Source organism: Dendrobates tinctorius, unplaced genomic scaffold (assembly GCF_039654945.1).
Source record: "Dendrobates tinctorius isolate UK_male_01 unplaced genomic scaffold, ASM3965494v1 ptg000129l, whole genome shotgun sequence".
In the NCBI taxonomy this organism is placed as follows: domain Eukaryota; kingdom Metazoa; phylum Chordata; class Amphibia; order Anura; family Dendrobatidae; genus Dendrobates; species Dendrobates tinctorius.
Genome location: NW_027361797.1, coordinates 29,937,824 through 29,956,283, shown reverse-complemented (window position 1 = coordinate 29,956,283; position 18,460 = coordinate 29,937,824). Strand labels below are relative to the sequence as shown.

Here is an 18,460-nt window from a genome sequence, read left to right as displayed (position 1 = left end):
CCCAATTCATCATGTGCAGTCCCTCTTACCCCCAATTCATCATGTTCAGTCCCACTTACCCCTTAATTCATCATGTGCAGTTCCCCTTACCCCCAATTCATCATGTGCAGTCCCTCTTACCCCCAATGCATCATGTTCAGTCCCACTTACCCCTTAATTCATCATGTGCAGTTCCCCTTACCCCCAATTCATCATGTGCAGTCCCACTTACCCCTTAATTCATCATGTGCAGTCCCACTTACCCCTTAATTCATCATGTGCAGTCCCACTTACCCCTTAATTCATCATGTGCAGTCCCCCTTATCCCCCACTTCATCATGTGCAGCCCCACTTATCCCCCACTTCATCATGTGCAGCCCCACTCACCCCCCTTCATCATATGCAGCCCCACTCACCCCCCCCTTCATCATGTGCAGCCCCACTCACCCCCCTTCATCATGTGAAGCCCCCACTCATCCCCCTTCATCCTGTGAAGCCCCCACTCACCCCCTTCATCCTGTACAACCCCAGTCACCCCCCTTCATCAAATACAGCCCCCAGTCACCCCCCCGTCATCATATACAGCCCCCAGTCACCCCCCCGTCATCATATACAGCCCCCAGTCACCCCCCCTTCATCATATACAGCCCCCAGTCACCCCCCTTCATCATATACAGCCCTCAGTCATCCCCCCTTCATCATATACAGCCCCCAGTCACCCCCCTTCATCATATACAGGCCCCAGTCACCCCCCCTTCATCATATACAGGCCCCAGTCACCCCCCCTTCATCATATACAGGCCCCAGTCACCCCCCCTTCATCATATACAGGCCCCAGTCACCCCCCCTTCATTGTGTACAGCCCCCACTCACCCCCTCCCCCATTTAATTCATTTTATAAATAAAAAAAATAAAAAAAGTTCCCCATACTTACCTCACAGCCGGCTCGCTCCCCAGCAGCGCCTCTGCTTTCAGCATCCTCCGGGACATGTCGGCGCGTGCACGATGACGTCATCGCGCACGCCCGACATCTGACCCGGAAGTACAGCCGGAGGGAGCCGGAGCTGAGCAGCCGTCAAGGTGACGGCCGTGCACACCTCCCGGCCCCTCATAGAATGTGACGCGGGCGGCTGTCTGCTGCCGGCGGCGTCACAGCACAGGGCACGGCCGGCCCTGTACAGGTGCTGGGGGAGCGGTCCGGGGGGCATTTGCCTCTCTGCCACCCGGCCCAGCCTGCCCCTGCCCCTGGGCCCCCAAAAAACCTTGGGCCTGGGGCGACCGCCCCATCCGCCCCTATTAAGATCCGCCATTGGTTGGTGTTCTTTGTGCAGCATGGCAGAGGGTCTGACATTCAATACAACTGAGCAGGTTCTCTTTACCTGGCTTTTGTCACGGCGCTTTGGCCAACCATATCCTGTGATAGTGGATCCGCGGAGGAGGAGACGCATGTGGGTACATCCACTTTTGGAGCAACGACTCACAAGAGGTCATTTTCACCGCCTCTATTCGTCTCTGCGGGAGCATCCGGAGAAATTTTACCAGTACTGTCGAATGAGCATTTCCACATTTGATCGCCTCTTGGAGACAGTGCGCCCTGGGATCACCTTTCAGGACACTATGATGCGCAAAGCCATATCTGCAGAGGAGCGACTTCTACTCACAATACGGTATGTACTACACAACCACATTCTCTATGTTCATAATGTGTGTGTTAATTTATGTTTTTTGGCCTTCTTGGACAAAGTTTAATACCCTCATCTTACTCAAAATATGTTTCACCTGACACAGCAGAATGTTACATCTAATATGTCCTGCATATCACTTAGTCATTGTGCCACCAAATATGTGTGTGTTGTTCTCTCTCATTTCCTAACAAGTTTGGTCGGCATGTAACTGATTTTTTTTTACTTTAGCCATTCTAAACTGTACTATTTCTGTTGTTCTACAGCTTCCTGTCCACTGGCCTGTCTTATGCCGCCCTCCACCATGAGTTTCTCATTGGGAAGTCAACCATTTCAGGCATAGTGAGGTCTACATGTGCACAAATCTGGACAAGACTCCATCAGGTGGTCCTACCCGAGCCCAGGATGGAAGACTGGTTAAGGATTTCAAGGGAGTTTGAGGAGTACTGCCAGTTTCCAAATTGTATTGGGGCCCTGGATGGCAAACATATCAGGGTGCGTAAGCCGCCGAACTCAGGCTCCCAATTCTTCAATTATAAACAATACTTTTCTGTTGTATTGTTGGCTCTGGTAGACCCTCAATACAAGTTTATAATTGTTGACATTGGGGCCTATGGAAGGACGGGAGACTCTAGAGTCTTCAATACTTCCATAATGGGTCGGCGGCTACGCACCAACCAGTTGGATCTACCACCACCACGCCAGCTACCAGGCTCCCCCGAACAATCAGTCCCTTATGTCCTTGTGGCAGATGAGGCCTTTCAGTTATCATGCAATGTCATGAGGCCATATCCCCGGCGCAACCTTGACCACAGGCGCAGAATTTATAACTTGCGCCTATCACGTGCTAGGCGACTGGTGGAGTGTTCCTTTGGGATTCTTTGTGCCAAATGGCGGGTACTCCAGTCTGCCATTCAGTTGAGTGAGCAAAATGTGAATGAAGTTGTCAAAGCCTGTGTTGTTCTGCTTCACCAGGATACATGATTGTTCCTCCTCTGATGGTGTTGTGCGTAGGCCAGACAATGTGCGCAGGGTGAGACCACCTATCATCCCTCAACGTAGACCGCTCTCTGGCCTCAAAGTGCGTGATATATTCACGAATTACTTTATCTCACCTGAGGGGGCAACTTCTTGGCAAGAGAATGCTGTGTCTATGTTATCATTTGTTTCTTTAAAAGTGTGTCTAAATATATATTACTCAAGCCTTTATGATTCTATGACTGTTTCATTGCATTGGTTGGTGTCTGTTAGTATGTTGTGAGGGATTGTGAAAAATCACACAGAGACGTTAACTAGAGTAGACAAATTTTTAGTTTTGCCCTTTTTTTTTGTTTTGCTTAAAGGCAAACATAATTTTGCCATAACACAAATTTGGCAATGGCCAAAATGACCCTTTGTGCCTTCTTTAACTTGGTGTAACATTATAACATTACAGAAAAAAACTGCAACAAACATTATGCAATAACAACATTGATGCATGCCTACATTAACCTTGATTCAGCAACAAAGGGTGAGCTCCATCACCTAAATAAAGTCAATAAGATAACACTCACATTTCCTCATAATGTTATCCAATCATAGAAAGACTCCACCATGACAGGCAAGGCTACCTCACATCTTTCACACAGATATTACCTATCTGTAGAACAGACAATATTTAAGCATGCTATACTGGAAAGGATGAAAATACAAAACTCACTTGTTAAGACATAGAGAGAGCGTGATATTCTGAATGCTGGTCGCCTCAAATTGTTTTACTAGAGATTGCTAACAACAAAGTTGACTACTTAACTAAAGGCAAGCACGCCTTTCCTATGCGTTAGCAAGTGACTAGTGTATTTTCATCCTTTCATGTAACAGTATAGCGCATTTAAATATTCTCTTTTATACACACATGTAATATCTGTGTGAAAGGCGTGAGGTAGCGTTGCCTGTCATGATGGATTGTTTCATATGTTTGGAAAACATTGTTTAAAAATGTGAGTGTTAAATTATGTTCTAAATGTTGGTGAAGGAGAACACCTGTTTTTTTGTCTAGATTAGAAGCACCAGTTACATGTCACTGGACATCTCCAAACTTTTGAATCATAAATCCTCATATGTAGGGGAAGGGGAACGTGGAGGACCAGCCTGTGGGTGCTGCTGGACATTGTGGGCAACATCGCCCTGTGTGGGGCCATACTGTTGCCCATGATGCTGTAGTTGTCCAGCCTCCTGGGCCTGTTGGGGATACTGGCCAGAGTAATGATGATGGTGAGGGGCTTCTTGTTGGCTCTGGTAGGCCCGTGGCTCATACCCACCAAGATAGCCAGATCGTCCCCAACCAGGTTGGGACCAGCCTCCAACACTGGGTGGGTACAAGTGGCCATATTGGTGGGGTTGGCTTGAGGAAGACATTTGGGGCTGCGGAATAGAAGGATGGGTAGGGGGAGGAAGGGGTTGAGGTGTTGGCCCACGTATTAGGGGCTGTTCAGACCCTGCTTGACCAAGCATCTGTGTGGATGGTCTCATGCGCATTAAATTTCTTGGTGAGAGCTGCCACCTCTAAAGAAATTCAAACACCTCATATGGGGTATTGGGGGGGGTGCTTGCATCAAGCAGGATCTGAATACATCCCCTAATACGGAGCCTGACCTCACGGGTAAGGGCACGGAGATAAAGGGTGAGGCTACGTGCATAGGCCTCCTCACCATCATCTGTAGTGACTCTGGACAAGTAATTCAGCACCCCTGTGTCCACATTGGTCCTGCTCTCTTGAATGGTGACCTGGCGCCGCCTTCTTATTCGCCGTGATGCTAGAGCAGCCTGTGGGGAGGGCCTGATCTGGGCAGTTGGGCTGCTGCTCAAGTTGCCTGGCTCTTCCAGGATGGGTGAGTTTGCAGCAGCAGACCGTCCTGGTGGTGTGTTGTGTAGGGCAGCCATTGTGTGTTCTGGTGATGCCTCCTCTTCAGCCATCCTTCTTGTAGGGGGAGAAGATGGGCCAGCCACCTCATCCCCTACAGGATCTATAATGGGCTCTGCCTCTGAGGCCGTTCCTCGATCCGTAAGGTTGGATTGAGTTCTGTTATGAAATAGAACAGAGGCAAAAATACATCAATATTTTTGTCCCTGTAAAGTATTTGTGTAATGTTTTTGTGTCATGTGGTGTGAGGTATGTACTTACGGTCTCAAAGCCAGAATTGGGGCGAGGAAGTTCAGCCGGTCATAGTATATATATTTGCGCTTTACATGGCCAGCATCCCCACTCCTGGACCGCTGCTGGCGTTCCCGGCGGTACTGGTCCCGGATGCTTCTCCACCGTTTCATCACATCTTCCACTGCAATGTGACAAGAAAGAATGTCAAAATCACATATTTGAGAGGTCACATTTTCTACCAGTAGTCTAGGCATGGGGCCTTCTGGGGTGTGCGTTCTACCCATGGTGGCATATGTAATTGGGCCGATACCCAGGGTCTCATTAGGTCCACTGAAACTAATTTTATTGGCTAGGAGGATGAGGAGCTTGTGGCCTAACCCCTAATTATGGCTGTGTGAAGCCACGTGTCACATCCTAATGTAACGGCCTCATGAGGCTAATAAAAGTACATGCACAGGAAGGGGGGTGCTGATTGTAGAGTCATTTTATAGTGCGCGCTAAGGTTAATGATATTTTGATGGTTGCACTTACGAATTTTCTGCTGCTCATCACGTGGTCTGTCACCAAAGTCATGGTACATCTGGCGACAGATGCGCCTCCATGACGCCTCCTTTCTTGTGCGGTTCACATAGTTTGCGTTGCGTGGGTCCCATATTTCTGGACGCTCCTGCACCAGCACAATGAGCATCTCTACATTAATATATGTGGACGCCATGCTGCTGCTGTACTCCGTGGAGGCTGACTTCCTGGATGTCTGGAGTGTTTTTTTAGCTCATTTGCATGTCTACGCTTCATGATGATGGATTGGCCCATTTCCTGTTCACCAGCCAAAAGACCTGCGTATTGCTCGCAGGTCACACGTGTGTTCCGTGTGTAATCCGTATTTTTTGCGCACCCATAGACTTGCATTGGCGTACTACGGGCGTAGTACGCTGACAATCGCAGCATGCTGCGAGTGGCACGGAGCGTAGGATACTGAGGAGAAATATACGCCTGGTGCGAGTGACCCCATAGAAAATCATTTGTCCGTGTCTAATGCGTGCTTTTTGCGCCTCTCACTCTCCCGTATTCCTCGCCAGTGTGACTCCGGCCTTAGTGTGACGGGGCCTTAAGCTTTTTTTTCTGAGGAACTAGTTCAGTCCTTTTACTTGGTCATATAATGTACTGGGAAGAGGAATAAATTCCGAGTGGAGTGAAACTGAAGGGGAAAAAAAAATCTATTTTTTTTTTTACAGTTTGTACTTGCATCAGTAGCATGTAAAAATAAATGACCTAGCAATATTCTTCAGGTTAGTACAGTTCCATTAAACTTTCATTAAAAAAAAATACAAATGTAAAAAAAAAAGTCAGCATTTTCTGATACTTTAATTCCCCCATTCATGGAGTTAGAGGGCTTGGGTTTTTTTTTTTTCGATGCTCAGCTACGCTTTGGTGCTGGTATTCCCAAGAAATGCAACTCTACATATGCAAAAGTCATAAAAAAATTCTAGTTGTAAATATGACATACCCAGAATATGTGAATGGTGTCAGATCATTGCATAGTAATGAGGGTGACCATCTTTGTTTCCCTTTCTATCCTGTGAATATTACTATTATTATTATTATTTATTTATATAGCATCATTGATTCCATGGTGCTGTACATAAGAAGGGGTTACAAAGATCATCGAATTGATAAACTAGCTATGCTATTGCTCTTCATATCCTGGGGATTGTTGGAATAAAATAAATAATTTCTAATCTGTCGCTTCAAAATTTTCCAGAGAAGTCTCTAACTTTCAGTTGTAGACAGGCTGAACTCTTGATATGCAAAGTTTACAGGTGGTAAGCACAATACCCAAGCCCATTATCCTATAAAGGAGCGGGCTACACTCTGCATGCACAAATGTATCACAAAGGTCATGTCACTATCAAGTGACGCAATAACCAAGAGTGTCACTCATTTTATGAAATAAACATTTATTTTATTAAACCTTGATAGACATACAACCATAAAAACCATTGCCTCAAACCAACACATAGGTAGGAGAAACAGCTGAAAGGGATAGAATTCTAGTTGTAGAATATATTAAAATTTTGAGAGAATTACTAGAGTATCCAAAATAATATGCCCAACAATATGCTTGATATCTTTTGTTATTTACAAAAGTTAGGTGAAGGGCTGGATGGCTACAGAGGAATAGTTGCAAAACTGCAAAGATGTAAATAAGGTTACTGCCTTAATTCAGACAGAGTCCTGCACATAAATCACACCATTAAGGTTTTATGGCTATCCATCAACTATAAATCAAATAACATGCAGCAATTGCTGCTACTGCAGCAAGGAGAAGCATTCAAACCTTGACACATAAGACCGAACTATGACCGAGAAATTAACTCTTTCCAGGTAGTAATTAGAGTGTAGCTCTTTGGGGTGGGGGATGGATCTACCTAGGTCTTTGTCGTAAATTGGAAATCTAAATATTAAACAGCCATTCACACTTTATGATTTTGGAATTACTACTGATTGATGGCCCGGAGCAGTTTTTTGCCCATTTTTGCTTTAATACACGTGGAGCACAATTACAATCAGATCATCTGCCATCTAGACTATTACCGCTTTAATTGCATCAAGTTTGCTTAAATTTTTGGCTCATTCACATAACAATGGCAGTTTTGTTTCTTTGAAACTGGGTGGTAGGGCAGTCTCACATGTCCAGATAATTCCAGTAGAGGAAAAAACGGTACCGGAGCTATCAGTGTCCGTGTGAATACGTGGTACATCCGTGTGGCACACGTGTGGCAACCATGTGCCGAACATGTGCTGCATCAGGACCACTCGGACCGCCGCCGGGGAAGACGCGCTACAGTAAGCGCTGTTCCTCGGCGGCTGGTGCTGAACGCGGCTGTCATTCTCTCCTGCTCTGCCGGCAACAGCGAGCAGGAGAGAAAGAATGAATGAAAACCCGATGTGGGGTCCCCCTCTGTTTGTGATCCAACCCGGCAAAACTCACAGGTGCGGGCTGCTATTCTCACGCTGGTAAGGGGCCATTGATCTTGGCATCCCCAGCCTAAAAACAGCAGCCCACAGCTGCCCAGAAAAGGTGCATGTATTAGATGCACCTATTCTGGAGCTTTGTTGGGATCTTCCCACTTGCCCAGTAGAGGTGGCAAGTGGGGTTAATAAGGGGTTAATGTCACCTTGCTATTGTAAGGTGACATTAAGCCCGGCTTAGTAATGGAGAGGTGTCAATAAGACACCTCTCCATTACTAATCCTAGAGTTACTCAGATGTTAAATAAACACACACACAATAAGAACAAAGTATTTCAATGAAAGAATGCACTACACAGTTTTAAAATCTTTATTATACTCCTAATCCCATATCAAAGCCATTGTTCTCCTGTAAAAAAATAAAAAAATAATAAACCAATAATATCCTTTCTAAATCCATCTTAGGGGGTAATCAGATTACAGCTGGAGCAATGGTAATGCAGCCGCTCGGGTTGTAAACTAATGCGGAATGAATGAGAAGCAGCGTGCAGGCTCAGTGATGAGTGGTGACGTTACTGAGCCTGTGCGCACTGCTTCTAGTCAAGACCTTTCCAATTGCAATGGTCTTACCTGGAAATCACAGCGAGAGAAAGATGTTACTAAGAAAGATCAGTGCAAATCTCAAGAATATTCGACCCAACACAGATTTTGCTCTTTTATCCGCCAGAAAAAGCGCTAAACACTCAACAGAATGAACCTACGCAAGCCTACGATGACAAAATGACTCGCTGTTCGTAAGCTCAGTCTTTCAAGACGTCAAGCGGTTAATAGAAGTGATCTGACATCATGTGTTTTCCATTGAGAAGGTACTTTATAGCACCCCCATGCCCAATCATTGTTTTTATGATATTTTGGGAAAATGAACCAATTGCAGCTAACATTACACGTACACCAGCACAATGGGGTAACATTTCAAATCTTCAAGTTTTTCCCTACATGTTAAATGCTTTTTTTTTAGTTATCTTTTCTCCTTTTTCTTTCAGATTCGTTGTGGAGGGAAACAGAGTGGAATATGTCATTCAGTTATCCCACTCGCAACCGACAAATTAAATTACAAAAATTGTATTTTTTTCCATTCTTTGCAATTAGGGTTGAGGTTAGTGTTGTGGTTGTGTTAGAGTTGGAGATAGAATTGTTTTTTACAATAGTAAAAAAAAAATAGACAACAATTTGACGGCTAGTGTAGAGCGCAAGTGCTCGCTACTCGAGTTTGCATTGGTTGCTCTGGAATGTACGAAGCATCGCAGATCCCTGTATATATTTTTTGGAGTGTCTAACAGCCACGAAACATGGGGGGGTGCAGGTACTCATGCACCACTATATTCGGTGCGTACCCGAACACCCAAAGCAAACTGTAGTAGCGAGCACTTGTGGTCAACACTAATGACAACATATTCAATATGACAAACGGTTATCAAATTCTGTGTCGTACCTGTGGGTTCAAAATGCTCACTATACAACTGGATAAAATCATTGAGGGGGGTGGTTTCCAAAACGGGTCACTTGTGGGGGGTTTACACTGTTTAGGCGCATCAGAGGCTCTGGTATCTGGTCTCGATTCCAGCCAATTTGGAATTCACAGCAGAACCCTTACAAATATCATAAAATCTATAAACTTTATTGATCAAGTTTTTAAAAATATCACACTTAAATATTATTACTATTGCATCACACCACCACCAACAGATTGATAACCATAGGGAGTTGCCTGTCCCTATACTGACTTACTTGCCCCTACCTAGCAGCGGAGGTTGGCACCCTATAACCTGCGCAGTGGTACCCCCGGTCCATGGCGGCTCTCCCTGCTATCCCTATAAGGCCCTAATAGGCAGGGATGTGAAAAGGTAGGACAAGTAGGTGAGAAAGTTTAAGAGGGGACTGAATGTCTTTTTTGTATGATAGATTCTGAATGAAGATATTTTCTTGCTAACTTCTTGATGCTTAATTTATATAGGTCACTTTCAACACAGTTTCTACACAAATCTTCCTTTGTCTTGAGTTTTCTGATGACTACTCTTTCTCTAGATCGTCTTATATTGCACAAAAGACCACAGGTGGCCCCTCGATACAACAGCAAGCAGAACCCACAGCTCAGAGTGCAGGGGGGGGATGTGTAGGTCATGGAGGTGTAGGTCATCAGTGTCTGCAGCTGTTGCGTCTGAAAATGAGGAACCTAAGTACCAGACAGAGCTGTCAACATTTACATCATCATCAACGCAGTCTCAGGGGGGGTGGGGGGGGGGGGGACAACCACACACAAAAAGGCAAACACACAATATCACAGTTTCTCCTCTGATGAAAATGAAGAGGGAACATCATACATGCTACCCAGTACTAGGGAAAGAAACCCACAGGCACCAAGTAGGCAGGGGCAGATAGAGCCAGAACTCTTACACTATGTGTCCTTCACCCCTAGTCAGGTGTTCAGTATTCTGAATAATCTGCCAGACCTAGATATGGACCCCATGCCATTCTACCGAAGAATGCAGCAGAGCCAGCAAACATATGATGCAACCTGGATTGATCTCTGGGCCATAATGGAAATAAAGGCAGGTGAAGCATTCTGGCCAATCATGAACACTTCAAGCTTCCAGCAGAATTAGATGTGCACTCCTGGGAGTCAGGGTCAAAGCTAATTGAGCAACTCAGAGAGTGGGCCACAGCCAGACAGGCAGGGCAAGCCCTCAGCCTACATGACATGAGCCAAGCCAAGACAGAGTCTGTAGTTTCATGGCAGAGTGATGCAAGTATTCCAAGATTTAGGCTTCACTATTCATGATCAGATACACAGACAAATGTTGGCACAGGCATTTGTGCATGGACTAAGAGAACTAATCAAGAAACTGCTGATAGTGGCCAGGCCTGAGTACAGGTCAATAGCAGTAGATACCCTGCTCACAGTAGCCAGAAGAATTGAGTCCCACCCAGGAGTGTGGAAGACAGCCCCTCTTATGGTGGCCACCAATGTGGAAGAGCAACCACCCTGCAGAGACAGGAGACACAGCATGTGTTACAACTGTGGCAGCACTGGTCATTTCCGGAAACAGTGAAGAGCAGAGCACCCAGGCAACCAAGGACATCACGCAGAGGAATAGGCCAAGAAAGAAACACAGGATAATAATAATCTTTATTTTTATATAGCGCTAACATATTCCATAGTGCTTTACAGTTTGCACACATTATCATCACTGTCCCCGATGGGGCTCACAATCTAAATTCCCTATCAGTATGTCTTTGGAATGTGGGAGGAAACCGGAGTACCCAGAGGTAACCCACGCAAACACGGGGGGAACATATAAACTCCTTGCAGATGTCCTTGCTGGAATTCGAGCCCAGGAAGCAGTGAAAAATCCTGTCCATAGGACAGAGGCAAGCCAGGTCCGCAAGACATCATGCCTCTGACATGTAAAAACCCATCAGCGGACCCAATACCTCAAATCACCCTGAAGGTGGACAGGGGTAGTCAGGTCTTTGTGGACACTGTTGCAATCGGTAGTGTGATGAGACATGTGGAACTCCCCGACCCCACCTGCCTATCAGAACACTGTGTCTTGTGTGGATTGATGGTCAAGTCAATCATTCCCAGCTTACAAGCCCCTGAGCGTGTGAATACAGCCAGGACACTCCATCCTGTTCAAGTTTATGGTGGAGACCTGCCCACTCAACCTACTGAGAGCAGACCTACCGTAGAGAAGCTGAAGGTGACCAAAGTGTTCCAGGAAGATGTGACCATGACATTTTCTCCACCCCTGACCCAAGAAGAATCAATCATGCTGGTGGCCCTACGAGAGCCTCGAACAACCAGTGCAAACCTACCCAAGGAGGTGCCGGACATAGTACCTGAAAGCCTGTGTTCCAAGTAAGACTTCAAGTTGCGCCAGTGTGGGTGTCACTCAAGTCTGGAACCCCGTACCCACATAATTCCCAGCATCCCCTGTCCATCACCCAGAGTCAAACTGTCTCGGACCAACTGGAGGTCTAAGTGGAACCGCTGTTCAAGAAACAATCTAAGAACTTTGACATGGGCCAGGAAATTTCAACCCAAAGGGACCTTACCCGCTTCGGGAAATGGCTGCGCTGCTTCCGGCTCCAGCGCCAGATGATCATCTTGGTCAAGATTCTGAAGTTGCTCCCGGAAGTTTATCCAGGCCCTGGACCAGAAGACAGCCACTCAGCTTTTCACACTGGTACACAAATGCTGACCTGAGACCAAGCTGGGAGAAAGGAACGGCTGCTGGCTGGTAAAGAACACGTCCCAGCAAAGAGACCCCCAGTGATCAGAGCAGATGTTAACACAGTGACCGCCTTGGTGGAGAGCAAGAAAGCTCAGCTGGTCATCATCGCTGGTGAAGAGGATCCCAGTAAACGGCTTGTTTTCCTACCGGCTCTGGGCCAGAAGATGGGAGTCCCTCACGGCATTGTGAAGAGCAAGGCCAGACTGGGCCGCCTTGTCCATAGGAACCATCGCGCAGTGCCCACTTTCCTCGATCAAGAGGAAGACTGTGAAAGGAGAACCAGCCAGGTTCTGAATGGTGCATGACCTGAGGGCTGTGAACGAAGCAACCGTGTTTGAAACCCCAATTGTGCCAAATCTGCACACTCTGCTGTCCAGCGTGCCAGCCACAGCAACAGTGCTCACGGTGATGGATCTGTCCAATGCGTCCTTCAATGTTCCCCCTTCACCTGGCTGACCAGTTCCTGTTTACCTTCACGCACCGGGGGGGTGCAGAACACATGGACAGTGATGCCCAAGGGGGCCCAGAACAGCCTTTCACAGCTCACCAAAGCATTGTCCTCCATCCTCGTCAACTGGATTGCAGAACATGCAGAAGTCATCGACATCTCTACCTGCACAGCCCTTTCCTTGCCTCTTCTACTCTACCTGGCGGAGCAGCAGCGCAAGTTCTGGAAAAACAGAGTCCAGTGGTGTCAAAAGCAAGTAACGTTCCTGAGACACAGTAGTGCCCGCCAGACAAAACACTTGACATATGACCGGAAGACCACTTAGGAGAAGATGGCTCCCTCAACAACTCCAAAGATGCTGCAGGCCTTCTTTGGTCTAGTTTCGTATTGCAGAACCTGGATCCCTGGTGCTCCAGTCTTAATGCAGCCTCTGTACGATTGCATCAATGCAACCCCGTTCCTCCTGTTGTTTGCAGCCTTCATCTTGTACAGGAAACTGAAAGACTCCATAGTCTCTGCGCCAGCTCTAGACCTCCCTGACTACGAGAAGCCATTCCATCTTTACTAAATGGAAAAAGAAGGTCATGCTACTGGCGTCCCAAAACAGACCCACGGAGCAAAAACAGAGACCTCTAGGCTACTTCTCAGCCCGCCTGGATCCAGTTGCAAGGGGGGCCCCCTCCTGCATGAAAACAGTATTTGCAGCGCACGCCCTCCTGGACAAGGTTGCTGACGTCATTCTTGGACAACCACTAGAGATCCTCTCTCCACCAAAGCATCTCTTCGCCGCCCTCCAGTGCTCTCAGCTGTTGCCTGACTCTACTCCCACTCCCAAGGGGGGATGCGGATACGGACTCTTCAGAACAAAATCTGCAGGATACCGTAGATGGCTCGAGTTTTGCAGATGATGAAGGAAGGTTCCACATGGGATGTGCAGTGACCAGCAATCAAGAAATCCTATGGTCCAGAATTTTGTCTCGTAGCTTGTCAACCCAAGAAGCGGAACTGATAACGCTGGTGAAGGACTTCCAGATTGCGAAGGACAAAACCGCAAACGTCTATACCGATTCCAGGTACTCGCTGTTAGGGACGGCGGAACGCACCGAATATAAATAATAGGAGGTGCGTTTGCTGCCCGGGGTCCACCGTGCGGTAGGTGACAAGACCGCTGCTGGACAATGGCAGACTCGCTAGCTGGCGAAGTGCTGCACTCGGGTTAACGTCACCCGAGGAGTGAAGGCAGACTCTGTTAAGCCACTGAGATGCCCTAATATAAATTAGGAATGAGCGCTGGGCCTGTTAACTCCACAGGACCAGCTGGCGTGTGTAGCGTCGCAGCCGCGAACGCCAATGAATGCTGCTACTGCAGCACGGCGGTAACTATAGCCGCTAGACGACAGCGCCGGAAAGCCGGATACCGTCGGATGCTAGTGTACAGTGCGGTAAGCGCAGTGGCGCATAGCTTGCCACGAACTGGAGCTGACTATAACCAACACTCTGTCACCATTCGTATTATCAGAGGGAACGGGGTTTCAAATAAGTCAGTCACCAGACACATGCATCCATCACCTTACACACACAGCATAATAGTCTACACTAGCGCATGGCCGAGGTGCCATGCGGGCTTTTTATAGCCATGCACTTCTGGGACCTTCCAATACTTTGGGAAGGGCCAATCAGATCCGACACAGGACCTGAGCAAGTGACCCCTGCTCTCCACTGAGAGGTCCTCTTGCGGGCATGCCCAGCAGCACAGCGAGAGGACTTAGCCTCTGGAGCGGTTCCCTGCAGAGCAGGTTGCGCTACCATTGCTGCACCAGAGGTGGCAGCAACATCCAGGCTCACAGAGCGAGTCTGAGCAGGACGCCTGGATCGCTGGGATTGCTGAGTAGGTCCCTGAGCGGTCGGAGGGAAATGGGAGCTTGCTGGATGTATGGCTCTGGATTCCTGTTGTGCAGTCCCAGGAATCCGACGCATGGCATAGCACATGACTTGACCCATCTGGGCTGCAAGAGGCTTTATCACAGAAAGCGGGACGACCGTGAAGCATCATGGAGCCATCAGGGACCTGCTGGATGCTCTCCAGCTTCTAAAAGTCAAGGCACACGGAAAACTGAACACAGTAGAGGCACGGGGCAACAACATGGCAGACGTTCCAGCCAAACAAGCAGCCAGAAGAAGACAATATGGAAAAGTGGAGGAGGTCGTAGAGCCGGACGGCTACTACATGACGACTGAAGACAAGAAAACCTGACAAAAATGATGTCCTGGGACCTGTTCAAGAAGTTGCAGGATCAGACTCCAAAGGAGGAGAAGAAAAGCTGGATGCTGAAGGGACAACATATGAAGGAAGAAGAAGGAAAACAAAAGCACTGGACTCCAAAACCTTGTCTACCTCAAAGCAAACCCTGTCTACCTCAAAGTATGTACCCTATGGTGGTTCAATGGGCACATGGGCCCCGCACAGATTGAAGACACAGGTGAATGATCTGATTGAACTCCCACCTTAACAGCCAAATTTCCCTGCAGCTGTTTGACCTTTGACAAATACAACACTGGACAAGTGGGAAAACGTTCCCCCACATCATCTGGCCCAAAGCTTTCCCAGTAAGAATCCAGTCAGCGAAGACTACTGCAAAGAAGCTACTCTCAGAAATAGTGTGCAGATATGGAGTTCCAGAAGTGATAGCGAGTGATCAGGGACTCGCATTCACAGTAAACCTGACACAAGAGATCTGGTCAGCAGTAGGGTCAGACTTAGGCTAGTTTCACACTTGCTTTTTTTTGCAGCGCGTTTTTCCCGCAAAAAAACGCATTGAAAAAACGCATACAAAAGCATACAACTGCTGCGTTTTTTTCAAGCATTTTTATGAGCATGCATGAAAAAAACGCAGCGTTTTTATGCGTTTGTATGCGTTTTTAGTGCGTTTTTACCGCGTTTGCGTTTTTTTCCAACATTAGGTGGCCCCTCACACTAACCCAAACCATGACTTTACTAACCCTAACCCTGACCCTAACCCTAACCCTGACCCTAACCCTAACCCTAACCCTGACCCTAACCCTTAACCAAATCATACTTAACCCAAACCCTAAACCCTAACTAACCCTAACCCTGACCCTAACCCTTAACAAAACCATACTTAACCCTAACCCTAACCCTGACCCTAACCCTAACCCTGACCCTAACCCTTAACCAAACCATACTTAACCCTAATCCTGACTCTAACCCTGACCCTAACCCTTAACAAAACCATACTTAACCCTAACCCTGACCCTAACCCTAACCCTAACCCTGACCCTAACCCTTAACCAAACCATACTTAACCCTAATCCTGACCCTAACCCTGACCCTAACCCTTAACAAAACCATACTTAACCCTAACCCTGACCCTAACCCTGACCCTAACCCTAACCCTGACCCTAACCCTTAACCAAACCATACTTAACCCTAATCCTGACCCTAACCCTGACCCTAACCCTTAACGAAACCATACTTAACCCTAACCCTGACCCTAACCCTAACCCTAACCCTGACCCTAACCCTAACCCTAACCCTGACCCTAACCCTTAACCAAACCATACTTAACCCTAATCCTGACCCTAACCCTGACCCAACCCTTAACCAAACCATACTTAACCCTAACCCTGACCCAAACCCCAACCCTAACCCTGACCCTAACCCTAACCCTAAACCCCCTTAACTAACCCTAACTCTAACCCAAACCCCTAAATTCCATGGTTAAAAAAAAAAACGCATATGCAAAAAAACGCATACATGAGCATGCCAGTGCGCACATATGCGCATCCATAGGCTATAATGGCCATTTTTAGCGCAAAACGTGCGCATATGTGCGCATGCGCTTTTTTGCAGGGCCAAAAAATGCAACATGCTGCGTCTGGAAAATACAAACGCACACCCCAAAAAAACGCAGCGCATGAAAATCGCATACATGCGCTTACAAGCGCGCAGGTATGCGCACCCATGTTAAATATAGGGGAAAAAACGCATGCGCACATATGCGTTTTTTTCCAGCGCTAAAAAACGCAAATGTGAAACCAGCCTTAGACCTACACACTTCCCACCATCCCCAAAGTAGCGGCAACATAGACTAAGTGGGACACATAAGAGCAGCATGTTAAAAAATTGCCCAAGAGCCAAACAAACCATGGCATTAGACACTCCCATAGGCCCAGAAAAAGCTGTCACCAATATAAAATTTTATTTGGGTCTAAGCCCAGGTTAGGAGTATTCTTCCCTCAGCAGATGATTACGCAATATGATACTTTGCCTGCTTGTGTAATTGAATTTACCAAGAATCTTGTGAATGTCTATTCTCAAGTTTTTTTCTTCATTGCCAGATCCAGATTCGGTACCTGGTATGCACGCCATGAAGCCAGGAGACTGAGTGTTGGTGAACAAAGTTCGTAAGGAGAGCAATCGATTCCAGATTTGATGGCCCTTCTCCAAGTGCTGCTGACGACACCAACCTGGAGGGAAGACCCCCACTTGGATCCACGCATCACATTGCAAGGAAGCTCTCATACCAGAAGATACACCTGAGCTGGAATGATGCTGTGGATGCCCTACCTGACTGAATAAATTACCTACGTGATAGAGAATACATACCACTGACTACATAGACTGCTAACTTAGAGACTTTGATTACAATGCAATGAACCCCGTTAGGGACAGATCTCCTGACCGCCCATTTGCAAAAGTCTGTATGGAGGGGGGTGTATGCACTAGGTATGCGTCAGCCCACTGGCAGCATAAAAAAGTTACAGCGCTTTGGGACAGGAGCAGGATTAGGGCAAGTGATATCTAAGGGGGGATTGTGATGGAAATATATATGTATTTCATATAGATCTCCCTTGCCTGCACATTGCTATATACTGATATATACATATATATAATCACAGCTAACATGAACTCTATAATCAATTGCTCAGAATGGTCCAATGACCTCGTGAGCCATCTAGCTTAAACCAGGATTGTCTTGTGATATATGTGCTAGACATCGAAAAGAGGAAGTTGGAACAGATGTACCAGTCCGATGTCTTGTTTTTGCTGAGTTGCAGGACAATGGATACAGTAAATCATATATTGCTAAATCAGCCTCTTGTCGGACACTGCCATATATGTTCATGTACTCAAATAGCCAATAGTATTGAAGCTCAAGCCTTATGTTAATTAACTAACCACACCTTTCTGTAAGTAATTATAAACCTATGTATGTGCAATAAACCTCCAGAGTTCTGGTGGAATGTTATGCTGCTAACAGGTGTTTAGCGTCTTCATTCCTTTGAGCGCTCAATGAGACTCTGTTTTAATTAGGAGCAGCCGCAGCACACACAGGGATATATCTATCCATCAAATTTCCACAACAGGTGGATAGAACATTGAAAGACAGGCAAAATGAGGAGAAGGCTTCAATTCTGCTGAATCCTGTGTTAGGGTTGCGGATCTCACTAAATATAAAATTTAAGGAAGTGCGATTGCAAACCAGGGTCCACCGTGCAGAGATGGAAAACTGCTGCTTAGTAATGGTGGAGTACTAAGTGAACACTGATGGGTTAACCACTGACCCGGTTGTGCACAGGAGCAAACTCTGTTACTTCACAGAGCCGCTGAAAGAAACGCCAGAGCCTGTTAACCCCATAGGACTCAGCAGAGGAAGCGTATAGCGTAAGGTCACAGGACTCGGCCCTTAGACAACAGGACTGGAGTCCCGCTAGACCGTTAGTGCTCAGCGCAGCAACTGTGGTGCCAGTAAGAGTTGCTATAATAGATAACGCGTGCAAGTGGGCACAGTACCGCTCACTAATCACCCAGGATTGGGCCAGATAAACGAACAGGTTGCGCAAGGCGTTGCACAGGCGTGGCTGTCACTTGCCGCGGTACGATAGTGCCCTGCAGTGGGCGACACCATCGGACGCTAGTGTGCAGA

At 47.0% G+C, this 18,460-nt stretch overlaps 1 long non-coding RNA gene across 2 annotated transcripts in view; it reads left to right on the top strand.

Annotated features, from left to right (window-relative positions):
• LOC141047689 (uncharacterized) overlaps nucleotides 1–17,782 on the top strand; it is a 56,692-nt gene extending 38,910 nt beyond the window's left edge. The window contains exons 2-4 of one of the 2 annotated variants that reach the window (XR_012219884.1): nucleotides 8,497–8,635; nucleotides 8,813–8,925; nucleotides 16,872–17,782. This is a non-coding gene — a long non-coding RNA (uncharacterized lncRNA). The remainder of the gene's footprint in view (nucleotides 1–8,496; nucleotides 8,636–8,812; nucleotides 8,926–16,871) is intronic. The other variant, XR_012219885.1, reaches the window with a different exon arrangement.
• The last annotated feature ends 678 nt before the right edge of the window (nucleotides 17,783–18,460 follow it).